This window comes from Dipodomys merriami, unplaced genomic scaffold (genome assembly GCF_024711535.1).
Source record: "Dipodomys merriami isolate MVZ:Mamm:240054 unplaced genomic scaffold, mDipMer1.0.p SCAF_302, whole genome shotgun sequence".
In the NCBI taxonomy this organism is placed as follows: domain Eukaryota; kingdom Metazoa; phylum Chordata; class Mammalia; order Rodentia; family Heteromyidae; genus Dipodomys; species Dipodomys merriami.
Genome location: NW_027204516.1, coordinates 594,702 through 608,103, shown reverse-complemented (window position 1 = coordinate 608,103; position 13,402 = coordinate 594,702). Strand labels below are relative to the sequence as shown.

At 32.8% G+C, this 13,402-nt stretch overlaps 1 pseudogene; it reads right to left on the bottom strand.

Moving 5' to 3' along the window:
- Positions 1 to 5,971: 5,971 nt before the first annotated feature.
- Positions 5,972 to 6,071, bottom strand: LOC138840852 (U6 spliceosomal RNA; annotated as a pseudogene).
- Positions 6,072 to 13,402: the final 7,331 nt, after the last annotated feature.

The window sequence follows — 13,402 nt, the reverse complement described above, 5'->3', positions numbered from 1 at the left end:
CACGACCGGACCCCCCCCAAAAAAAACAATGGAGACATCTGAACCTTAAACTGTGTTCTCTTAAATCATGAGTCAAAATAGTAGTTTCCTTCTCAGAAATTTTCTTTGCAGTTATTTTCCTCAAAATGACAGAAAAGTGACCAACAAAATGAATGTCAATACATCACATTGCATATCCTAAAGAGAAACAATATAAAAATCACAGTAAAAATGTTAGAATTCATCACATGATAAAATAACAGGTAGAAAGGATCAAATGCTGATTGTTTTTCCAAGTACGTTACCTATGGTATCTAATTTAATCCTCACAATAATCCCATAAAGTAGAACTACTTCTATTTCTAAATCTCAGATGATGATATTTATTGAAGTCTTCATAGTTGGAATTACTAGTACAACATTTCACAAATGGTAAATCTTAGCCTGCGGCCCATTCCCACCGTATCAAAGAACTTCATTCTATTTTGTGACTAAAATACCAGCACTTAGTTCACTAATTCTAGGAAAATTTCCCAGAATTATTGTTCACACTCTAATAATATTTCACTTTATCTTTGTTAGAAAATAGGAAACTAAGCGGGATGTCGGTGGCTATACCTGTAATTGTAGCTACTCAGGAGGCTGAGATCTGAGGAACGCGGTTCAAAGCCAGCGCAGTCAGGAAAGTCCGAGAGATTCTTATCTATAATAAACCGCTAATAAACCAGAAGTGGCACTGTAGCTCAAGCGGTACAGTGCTTGACTTGAGCGGAAGAGTGAAGGGACAGTACCCAAGCCCAGAGTTCAAGTGCCAAGACCAACTAAAAAAAAAAAAAAAAGGAAATAGGTAACTGCAATATGAAAACTCCAAGTTCATAATCAATTTATACCTCCCTGGTGAAAGGAACTGCTAAACTATAACATTTTTGATTTCTAGCTCAAAATTGTAGAAATTATATTCTATCCCATGACAACACTGCATCGCAGTCATACTGAAAGAATAATCTCCCCAATTCCTGAAGGAAACAGATTGCAGGTCTTATAGACCAATCATTTCCACATTGTAGCTCACATAAGTTGTTTACCATTAGATGTATCTTGATTGCTTTTTATACCCAACATTTTGAGAGAAATGTATTGCTTTAAAATGTTATTAAAGCAAGACTGATATAAAAATCACCTTTGACCCCAGATAACTATTTACCTTTCATATACCCAAAAATGCAGTCTTACCTATCATTAATGTTAGGAACGAGAGGTTAAAAATCATGGAAACCAAGACCTAAGCATGAATTAAAGACTCTCCAACTTGTGAATACAATTGGTTTAAAAAGACATCAATACTACTGCATGTTTTTCAAAATTTCTTGTGATATTGAAGATTCAATGATAAAATATTAACACTTGAAAATAACTCAGTTTCTTGGGAGTACAGAAAACACAAGATTAATCCATCATTTTCAAATACCTTTATTTTTCTACAAATTCACTCTTATAATTATCAAGATTATAAAACTAACTGAAGTACAGAGTCACAAAGGAAATAATTTAACTGCATCATCTACATTCAAAAAACTGTTACTGGGGCTGGGAAGGTGGCTCAGTGGTAGAGTGCTTGCCTTGCATGCATGAGGCCCTGGGTTCGATTCCTCAGCACCACATAAGCAAAAAGGAAAAAGCCGGAAGTGGCTCTGTGGCTCAAGCGGTAGAGCACTAGCCTTGAGCTGAAGAGCTGAGGGACAGTGCCCAGGCCCAGAGTTCAAGGCCCCACGACCGGACCCCAAAAAAAGAAAAAAAAAACTGTTACTAGAAAACAAAGTTATTCTAATAATTAGCTTACCAAATTCACTTATATCCTTTTATTCTATTTCATAATATTTCATAATATTCTATTGCATAAAAAGCCTATATACCCACTTACATCTTCAGATCTTAACATTTATTTCAGAAATGTCTATAGCTCTATAGTCAATGAACTGAAATAATACTAAAAATATTCAAAGGCTTTTCAGAAATTGCAAGATGCTCTCGGGGTTGTTATTTATATTGGAAAAGATATTCGAAAAGCCTTATTTGTTAAAGTTGTGATAGTTACTTTCACAAAAGAGCCATTAGTGAGGATCCCATTGCATGTACAAAAGAACTTCAAATGCATCCACAATCTGGAGGTGACACATGCTTTTTGTTTGTTTGTTTTGAAAGGTATATCTAGCAAGCATATCCACAATACTGGTTTTCAGTCAATATGATGAGATATTCAAACCAAATAAATACAGGGTTGATTATCTTAGTGAGAATAGATATAATGTTACAAAGAAAGTTATTTTCAACAGAAATCCAGAAAGAGTTTATTCACCTTGTGTTTCACAGGAATAACCAGAGAGTAATACCTGTTTGGTCAAGTCAGTCAAACTCACTCCATGAGTATATCTTAAAAGTATAACCAATTTAAGAGGTCAAATACATATTTTGTACTGACAGTCATCTTACAGCAATAACTTACTACCTAATTATATCTGTATCTTCTTACCTAACATATAATAAGAGCTGAAAGTGGTCTCTTTTATCTAACTTAATGTTGTATATGCTTTGATTATGATGATGATATTATTTGACAAATAAAATGTACAGAAGGGTGGCTCCACAGAAATGACATGACAGATCACTGATAAATAAAAACATTGCAACACAGTTAGCTCTTTTGAGCATCACCTTGTCCACATTGGCAAGCAACATTGCAACAGCACACGCACACATATACACATTCACACATGTGTGCACATGTACACACATATACTTGCATGCTAAATTCAGGGTTTAGTACAAAAAAGTACAAATAAAATTTTAGTGATTAGGACAAATGTTAATTTGCCTTATTACAAAATAATACACAATCCAGTCACCATGGGTGTCACATTTTAGTTGCCTCGCCACATGTGACCACTTAATTTATTTTAATTAATTAATTAATTCATTTGTTTGGTGCTAATACTAGGCTTGAACTCATGGCCTGGCTCTGTCCCAGAATTTGTTGTTTTTTTGTTGTAGTTTTCTCAAGCCTAGAATTTTACTGCTTGTCCCACAGCTCCATTTCTAGCTTTTGCTGGTTACTTTCAAATCAGAATTTAATGGACATGTTTTTGCTTGGTTTGGTTTCAAACCACAATCCTCAGATTTCATCTTTCTGATTAGCTAGGATAAACACATGAGCCACAAGTGTGGCTTCTAGTTTTTCCTCTATAGCTATCTAATACACATATTAGATAGTAATTTAAAACTTAGAGTATAGAAGCAAGTTGTACAGTGATGATATTGTCTTGTCAGAAATTTAAGCTAGTAAAATTCTTCTTAAAACCATAAACAAAAATACCATGGTATAATATAAGAGAACTCACTATTGAACATATGAGCTTTAAGAGCTTTCTAATAGATCCATTATTTGTTACCCAACATTAGAAAAAACTATATAATGCAGTAGTAAAATAGAAGTCCTTTGTAGGAATACTTAATTACCTTGTTTTTAAAGATACTTGTTTTCATCCAAAAAAGTAGGCCTGTCTAATGTCTTCATGTGATTTTGATGATTGAAGGTGCTTAATGAGAAGTCAAAGTGTATTACTAATCCTTTGCTATCAATTAAATCTCACCTTTTCTTCTTGGAACTTATAATTATTAAAGAAATAGTTCAGAATCAGCAAGCAATAGTTCAGATTCACACTTCCAGTGCAAGTGGATCACCAGTACTTAATCCTTGATACCATTTTCCACATAGTTTTGTCACAGATACAATCGGTCTGCCTTCTCTAGCTGCTTTCCTAGCCTGGACCTATTCCTTCACTCTACAGGAAAAGTGTGATTCAACTGATTTCAGTCAGATCTGTTACTAGAATTATCAAGGATTTAGATTTTTGTCTGTAATTTGGTCAAAGCTATGTCTCTTTATGTAGGCTAATAAAAATGTATTTACTAATTTCAAGTAAATTCATAAATTCCATTTCCACCTCTTTTAAAAAATAAAATTGTTTGCTCTATAAATTGATCAGAGGCATGGGTTTTGTGGCTAGCTAGGTCATTGTACATCTGTCTCTCTCTTCCTCTCTCCCTTTCATGGTTCTCATAGATAATGTGACTGCTCCATAATTATCCTAATTTATTTTGTTTTTATATTTTTGGTTGCATCATTTCACTTTCTGCTCTGCCATTTCCCAAATAATTTACATAGAAGGCATTATTTCATATTTTCTCATTCCTATAATAAGCTGCACATGAAGACACCACTGGTCCCATTTTCAGTCTGTACCTTTGAATATGGAGGAAAACCTTTCCTTTGCTCTCTATGAATTCCCTACTCTCCAGTTAGAATAATTTCCAATAGTAAAATTGGAAAAAGAGAAAGAAAATCATGGTGAAATAACAGATGTAGAAAATTCACTGGATTTTTCTGACCAGTTCAACCAACGTGAACTATTCTGGAATACATGTGCACCCCATTCCCACTGGTACTCACTGTCTCTGGTTAGGCAATTCTGATGAAGACAAGGAACAAGATGAAAAAGTGAGGAATGATATCATTTGCAAAAAAATGGAGAAGTATTAAAACAAATTTTTGTTTGGGCTGCTGAAAATAATTGGCTTACTACAGTGCAGACACTGCTTTCCTAAAAGGCCACTCATGTGAATACTAGGGATGATGATGAGTATACCTCTCTTCATCGGGAAGCCTCCAGTGGGCACTTAGACATGGTCCATGAGTTGGTGGCTCAAGGCAGATATTCATGCAATTACTGTGAATGGCTAGACACCCCTGCACAGTGCTTATATGTTGAATAATACCAGAGTGGCTGCTTCCTTAGTTCACATTGAGGCAGATACCAATGCCCAAACTAAAGTCCTCTTAACTCCCTTGCATCTTGCTGTTTGGAATAGAAATATCAAAGATATGCTGGATTGCCTTCTATTGAAGCATTATATCAAACCAGGTCTGAAGAACAACTTGGAAGAAACTGCATTTAATATTGCCAAAAGGATAAATATGTATCACTACCTCTTTTAAATTGTGGAAGGCTGTAAAAATTGTTCTAACTCATAATGGTTTGGTTAAGATTCTTAAATTTCAAAAATGCCAATCCATCTTTGTGTCTGTACAAAATATTTTCACAATACAAAGCAACAGCAATATCTTACTTTAAAAATTCATGGATTCCATAGTATTCTTCAAGTGAATTGCCTGACTTTGATGTCAAAATGTATTCAAGAGTTGTTTGTATACATCTATAATGATTTCTGCAGGGTTTGTGATTTTTAAATCAGAAATCACTTTAACTTATCTGTTGAAATGAGTAGTACAGAAACTAAAAATATTTCTGGTGCTTGTATGGAAAAAGTATATTTTAAAATACTCTGTATTTTGTTTGTATAATGTCCATAATCTATTTAATTCTCTCCTAGATATAATACTTTGAATTATACATTGTTTTATAATATATAGGTTCGTTAATAAATGTCTTATTTCAGATAGCATTCCATATAGAAAAAGTTTAAGATTCCTTTTTTTTCCTAGGTCCTTATAGTATTTTATTTCTTTGGGATAAAATGACAATGTTATCCAATTTCAAATGTTTTGTAAAGATTATGCTATGTAAAGGCCATTCTAAGGTGAGGATTTAACACACTGATGTCAAACTAACTTTCAGTTCAATGAATTACATATATTGTTACATTTGCCTTTTTAAATTTTTTATTGTGAAAATACTGTACAGAGGGGTTACAATTACATGGGCAAGATAATGAGTACATTTTTTATCAAGCATTATAGCCTCCTCCTGTATTTACCCTTCCCATCCATTCCCATCCTTCCCCTGCTTCCCCACTCAATCCTCCCTGCTACCCCTCCACCAGCACAAAGTTGTAAAGTTCATTTTTCGACATAACGACTTGTATTTTTGTAATAAATTTTTAATGACTGTTTTTCATTTCTTGCATCTCAAGAATGAAAAATATGGAATATTTCACAAATTTTCATATCATCCTTGTGCAAGTGCCATGATAATCTCTATATTGTAGTAATTTGGGTAAACGTCCTGCTGAAGCATGTAGTATCCTGTAAATTTAAGTAGTTATTGATGCAATCTTTATACAGGCATATATCCTTGGTTGACTGTTTGTAACTAGGAAACCTTATTGTTCCTAAAAATGTTATTGATCTTACTTCTCTAAAATTCTGTGTATATTGGGAAAAGCTAATATTGTTTGGTTGATTGCTCACATTTGCAATTTTTTTGTCAATGACTATTTTAAGTCTTTTTCATTTTAAATTTGATCATACTTTGAAGCCTTTATAGCTAGGTCCAAAGGTGATTGTTTTCCAAGTACTTATTTATAAACTGAGTTAGCTTTGTGGAGCTAATGGATTCAAAGTAAGCCTTGCTTAAGAGCTACTTCTAAATTTCTGCAGCTTAAAAATTCCTAAATGATGTCTTACTGGTAAAAATGTCTACCTGATCCTTTACTCTTCTTCCCTGTAGCAACAGACCAACCAGAATATCTTACCCTGACAGCATAGATTTTCTTATTGGAACAAAACTAATATTAGTTAAAAGGGATCATAGAGAGATAAACAGTTAAGACAGAATCATTTAGACTAGAAGGTATTTTATCAAAATATAATTGTTTTTTATACCTAACATTTCAATAGTAGCTAAAGCCAAGAAGGTGAAAAAAATTTTCACATGCATGATTACCAAATGTCCTGGTCAATCTACCATCCATCCAGGCAGGAATTTACACTACTGCCTTTCTTTCATCAAATATTTTCATAGTTACAAGAGAAGTCTATATGTTTCTCCTCGATATTAGGCCTTAAATTGGTAATGTTTTAATCACAGTGTTTCCTCTTGTCTCTAGGCTGTAAATCTCCAAATGGTAAAGTTTTAGGTCCAACTCTACCAAACACTGAGGTAGAAATAATGGAATAATATTTTAAAACACAGTTGCCTTTGATACCCTAACCACAACAGAACATTGCAAAACATGTGCCTTTTTTCTTATATTTTATAGTTATATATTTTATATTTATACGTGCTGATATTTTTTCACACAGTGAAACTTACTAGAATTAATTGATAATTTGACAAATAAATAGATATTTATTACAATAAATAGATTTGAATATAAATAATAAGGTTTAGAATGTACATTAGAATATAAAAAGTATCAATGCAATGTCTTTGGTATAAAGTTGTGATATGTTCTAAGTATTCTTGGTCTTTTGAATTCACATTGTAAAAAAAAAATTGTTTTCCTCTAATCTATAAGGGATTTTACTCTGCTGCTCTGTTTATTGTTTTAACTCACTGGTTGCAAAATGTTTTTCTCTATATTTCTGAAGCATTTCTACTTATTGTACCCAAATTTTGCTGATATGATATCTAAAAGGTATTATTCTTCTGCAGGACTAATGGGTCCTAGGATCCCAGGTCTTAGTTATCCTCTTCATCTGATAACAAGGGGAAGATTTCTCACCGAGGCTCATGAAACATGCCAACAGAAATTAATTGAAAATCCATCTCAATTCCTTATGACACCGGAATTAGTGGTAAGCAATTGTGTAATGCAATGCAACTTAAAATGAAAGATGAGATCACAAAATCTGAGAGAAAGTACAGTAATTCAAACTTTCAATTAACAAATGACCAGCCCATATGAGTGACCAAGATCACAAATGTCACAAAATTATTTTTAATACTCCTCTTCTAATGATTACTCCAAGATTTCAGTCCAGCATAAGTAGGCAAAAAAAAAAATAGTTCCTAGAACGATAGATCCATAATTGGTCTACCAAGGCTAGGAAAACTTGACTTACAGGTCAAATATAATTCACAAAAACATTAATTGAGAAGATCGTTAATGTTTCAAAATACTGGTACTTCAGTAAAACTTGTTTCTGTAGAATAAAAATGTTATCATTCTCAAACCAATGATAACCTACACTTAATCTCCTGAAAACATATTCCTTTTCAAATAATCTCTTAAAAATCACATTCACCAAAATAACATTTGACAAGTAGACAATATTGACATTACAAATTTTTCAAGTTTAGGGTGCAAGTTACAATAGAGTTGTTTTATTTACCCAGCACTAACGCCAAACAGGTTCAACCATTCATTAAAGTGTAGAAATAGTACCACCCACCATTTGTGTTGTTCAGTAGGTGCCTTACAGAAATGTGTCAAATAGAAAAACTTCCCATAATTCAAACCCAAACACTAGCTAATAAAGTAAGTTTAATCACTTACTAAGGTACATTTTAAAAAGTCACAAATAGTTGCTTTATCATATGTTGTTTTATGTTTTACCTATCAGTTTAACATAGGAAGAAATATGACTTAAAGTCATGAATATGGGTACTCATCAGAGATGTGACAAACATAAAATCTGTCTTCTATTTCTACCATATTCCTGTATAGTAGTAAATCGTAGTCTTCTTCTTTTTCCAAAACTTATAGGTAGTAGAAAATATTATCCCATGTAAAATAAAATAATCACAAACCTTTTTCAAAGCCATTTATAAAATTTGGTAGTTAGGAATATATTCTAAGCCATTTTTAAACTTTCTTGTTGACTAAAGATTAATCTTACAAATGGATGAGAATAAAATCATGTCTAGGTGCTTCACGTCTCCAGTCTTGCAAATTGTTATTGCAGATTAATGAATTATGGAAATATAAGCTGACATCAGTTCAAGTGTACGAAGGATTGAAACTCCATGGATAGTATATAAACTTTTCAAAATATTAACAGTTTAACAGAATGACTATCAGGAAGTTGAAACCAGAGAGGAATAATAGTAAAGAAAGAATGAATGAAAAATGGAACAAGGGGCAAGTACAGCTAGAATACTCAATGTACACATGTGATAAAGGAAGTGATAAATCTGAAATACATCTTGGAGAAGGGGTTGGTTGAGAATGAGAGAAGGAGTCACTCTGATCCAGGAGCATTGGACAATTAGATGGACATATTTATTGTAATACACTTGCACAACCTTTTGAAATTTAATTAAAAAACACAACAAAAAACAAAAACACACAAAAATCATAACCAAACAGCAATCTCTAGAGAGGATGTATATGACCTCTCAAAATTTTAAATAGTTCATGAAGGGTAATCTTGGGAATAGCAAACAAAGCTGTTCAAAGAGGGCAGTTTGGGGTAGCAGAGAATTTTGAATAGATTTAAGTAGATTATCTAAGGTTGTGAATCACCTACATCTGCTGCAAATATTTTCTTCTGTGAGTTCTCTTTGTCTGCAATGGATACTCCAGTCCTCAGCCACACTTGATAGCTTGTGAAGATAGAATGGAAGAAACAAGATCAAGAATCCATTACTCCACTGGAGACAGAAGAGTCCTCTATGTTTTCTCTCATCTCTCTTCACTACTCTTTCTTCATACTTTTAAGTCAAGTGATTTTGAATTATATCTTTCATTCTTTGCTCTGGCAAAGTAATTAGCCAAACTAATTTCCTAAATATTATTTGCCATTTTTTTCTACCATGCTGTTTACTTGTCCAAGGGAGTCCATTAAGCTTCACCCTTGCATTTGGTTGCCACGAAAATCCAACATCTATGTTAATGAGGACAAACTCTAATGTAAAACTTTGTCTCCAAAAAACCGATCCAAGAAGCTGTGATCACAAATATTTAGCTATACTTTTTCTTTTACCTTGAAAGTCTTCTTGTGTCTAAAGTTCCACAAAAATAAGTACTCCACTACTTTTTGGTTCAATCACTTCTAACCTCAAAGATATATTTTGCTAACAAGATGCTTAGAGGAAACTGAAGTATACTCCACTTTTATGTTCTCTCTTAAGACTCTCCTTAGATACCATATCAGGATCAGTGAAGTTATTCTTTGCAAAATTATTTCAACAGATTATTTTTTCTTAGTCTTGCATTTGCTCAGCAAGATGTATGGAATAGAATAGAGTTAAATCATCCATACCTTGGGTAACAGTGTCTATTACAAAGGACAATGCTTCTATGTCCTAATTCTATGTCCTCCTCTTAGCTCTTCCCTGATTTCCAATTAAGCACAGCTTCTTGACTTCAAGTCCAATGAAGCTGAAAGACTATAAGATCTCCTCCCCACCCCACCCCGCTACATCTTCATGGTTTCTCTTTTAAAACTCTTTTAAGTTGCCTCATTTGGACGTAGAATTTATTTTCCTGTCCTCATTCAAACTGTTCTACATTGTAGTGAGCCAAATAGGCTCTGTAAAATCACTTTAGGTAGCAAAAATATTAAGACAATCTATATCAAAATTTTTGGCCTCCCTCCACTGCTGAAGTCAGTATGCTTAGATAGGGCTTCTAAGAACATTGTTTTCTTACCCTTTCAATTTTCTCAATTCTTTTCTGATCCCAAACTTTTTGGCTTATGTAATAAGAGAAGTCTTCACTACCTCATGTTAATAAGGATATTACTTTTTGTGAGCTACTTAGAAATGTGTAATCATTGGCGTAACCAATCAGATTTTTTTCTGTGTTTCAGTGCTTCACATGCAAAGACATTGTGGAAAGTGTTACAAACAGAAAAGTCTGAACCCAATACCTTCTTTCATTTTGAAGGGCCCTTTCTCCCTAAATATTTTGACCCAAATTATCTTTTTCAAAGAATAATTTGGGTAATTAAAGGTCAATTCACAAAAATTGATGTCTTAGTTTTCTTAAGAACTTTGAATTTCACACAGTGAGAGTATATTTCCTGGGTAAGGACAATTCTCAAGGGAACCTACAGGATTTACAGTAAGGTTTCTGAAGTTTGTTTAGTGTGAAAATGAGCTATCTTTACCCACATTGCTCCCTCTCAACTAGGTCTCCATAGCTTTCTTTGCATGAAAGCCTATTTTCCCAGGCAATTTCCTTAATAGGCTAATTTGTTAAAAATTTGAACAATTAAAATATACCTGTCATAATTTTTAAACTCTTTTGAAATTCCTTTATCAGAATCACGTTTTCCCCAATCCTAATTCAACCTTTTCCATCAAAAACAGTAACATGTTTTTTATATGATATAGTGTCCATGCAACTATTATTTTCCAGTGGCTTTATGTGTATATATGAACATAGAAGCTGATGCTGAGCAAAATGAACTCCAAGGTATGGAAACAGAGATTTTTTTGCAGTTGTTTTTAATGTACTATGTGATTTCTATTTTCTTTGGGTTTTCCACCTATGGTTTGGCATCGGCTGTATTTGATTTTGTGCCCTGTGTATTGTGTATACATTTACCTTAATTAGGGAAGGGAAGAGGAACAACAAAATGGCAAGACAAAGGACAAAGGGCAAGCCAATGCAATAACAATACTCAAAAGACAATATGTTGGAAATGTATATTAAAACTGGTAAGGAGTATTGAGGTGAAAGAAAACTGTAAGAAAAATGAAAGAGGGGGTAAAAAGTTTGAAAAGTTATGTTTTCACTACCTTACAATTACTGTAACCCATTGTTCACCAATTTGACAATAAAATTAAATTAAAAAATAAGCTACATAAAAAATAATTTCACTGTATTGTTATAGTAAATATTATTTTATGTAGTAACTTTTTAAAAATCAATATTATTTGGCATCTAATTGGAATTGATTACTCCTTTTTTTATCAGAGAGTCATCAACTTGAATGTTATACAACTAGACAATATTTTCACAATAAACTTGACAATATTTGGAAAAAAGGAAAAATTTAGTACTTTCTCATACTAAAACTGAATGTAGTTTAATTCTATGGAAACCCATAACTTTTAAAAGTAAATGAGTTGTTAAGAGGACAGAATATATGTGTTCCTCAAAATTCCTATGACTAATAACTACTCATTTTCAAATTCTGAACATTCCATACCTAAGCGATTCAAAACAGTACCTGTTTGCATGTTATGTAATTTTGCAATAGATGCAGTTTCCAATGGAGTGTTACAGATTGAGAAGTCAACAGAAAAATAGCCACATTCTGGTAGAGGATAAAATTATGAAGCATCTGTAATTAATTCTTCAAGAGTAAGCAAATTTTATCAGAGAATGCTATAATTTCTATGAACCATCAATCCAAAGATTTATGCCATAAAGTCATCCTAGTCCAATAATTTCCAACTTGTAAAGTGCACCTTAATATTCCCTTAATTCACATCATGAATAGCTTATCTCTATTGTGAAAAAAATACTACACCTCTGATAATGTGATTCTCTCCTTCTTCTGGAAAGAATACTACAATTAACTGGGTTGCATCACTTTTCCCCCAGTAAGATTCTTGAGATCAGAACACTTGCAAATGTTATTTATATTTATACTTTTTTAAACTATCACAGATATTTAGGATGCTAAGGTCAGAAGATTATGGTTCAAATATCCAATAAACTCAGAAAAAGTCAGACACAAGTGGCACTGAGATTGAAGTGGTAGCACACGAGCCTTGAGCATAAACAGGCTCAGAGACAGTTTCCAGGCCCAGATTTCAAGCCCTAGGCAAACCAATAAAACAAAAACAAACCCCAAATGTAGCATTTTTCTCATTGTATACAGAGGCACATAATTAAGGAAATTGTTTCCTGTGTTACATATAGGTAGAAGAAAGAAGATGTCACACAATTATTCTCTTCATACAATGTTATACAAAACCCTCAAAAATTGCAATTTTTCTATATTTATAAATTAATATCAATTTGTTGGCAACTCTGTCTAGATTATTTACATTATCATTTTATACATGAATTGTTGGAATTTTCTATTAACTAAGATCTAATTATAACTCTCTTGAAAGCATATTCTAGGCAAATAGAATGCCAGAATCATTTGTGAATTTGTCAATTAAACCCTCTACTCAAAAAGAATTTTGTAGTATCCTATAAAATATGAAATTAGAAGCAAAACTAAAATATTTATGTTAACTCTAAATTCTAATTTAGCATGATCTACAAAGTCCTGCTTTAGATGAACTTTGAAATTTCTCTAGGCTTAAGATTTTGTAATCCTTCCTCATTTCTTTGGAATCCAACAGAATGATGCTTACTTACTTTTTCAAATTTTGGGTGGGAATCATGAGCCATTTTGAATCTAGGAATGTTCTGTAATGAAGAGAGCATTTAAAACAAAACTGAAGATTATATACGAGTTGCATTTCAATAGGAAACTTGACTTCTCAAAGCATAATAACAAAATTAGCCCAAACTTCCAACTGTGTATTCCTTTCTTGTTGTTTGGTTTGTTTTATTAGACAAAATTATACTACCTGGTCCAGGAAATGTATCACTATTTATTTCCACTCTCTAATCTCCTGCCTTAGTCTGAGTGCTAGAATTCCAGGTTTGTATCACATTGCCCTGCCATGTTTGTTGGTTTATTTAATCTAGACATAGACTAGCAATTCTG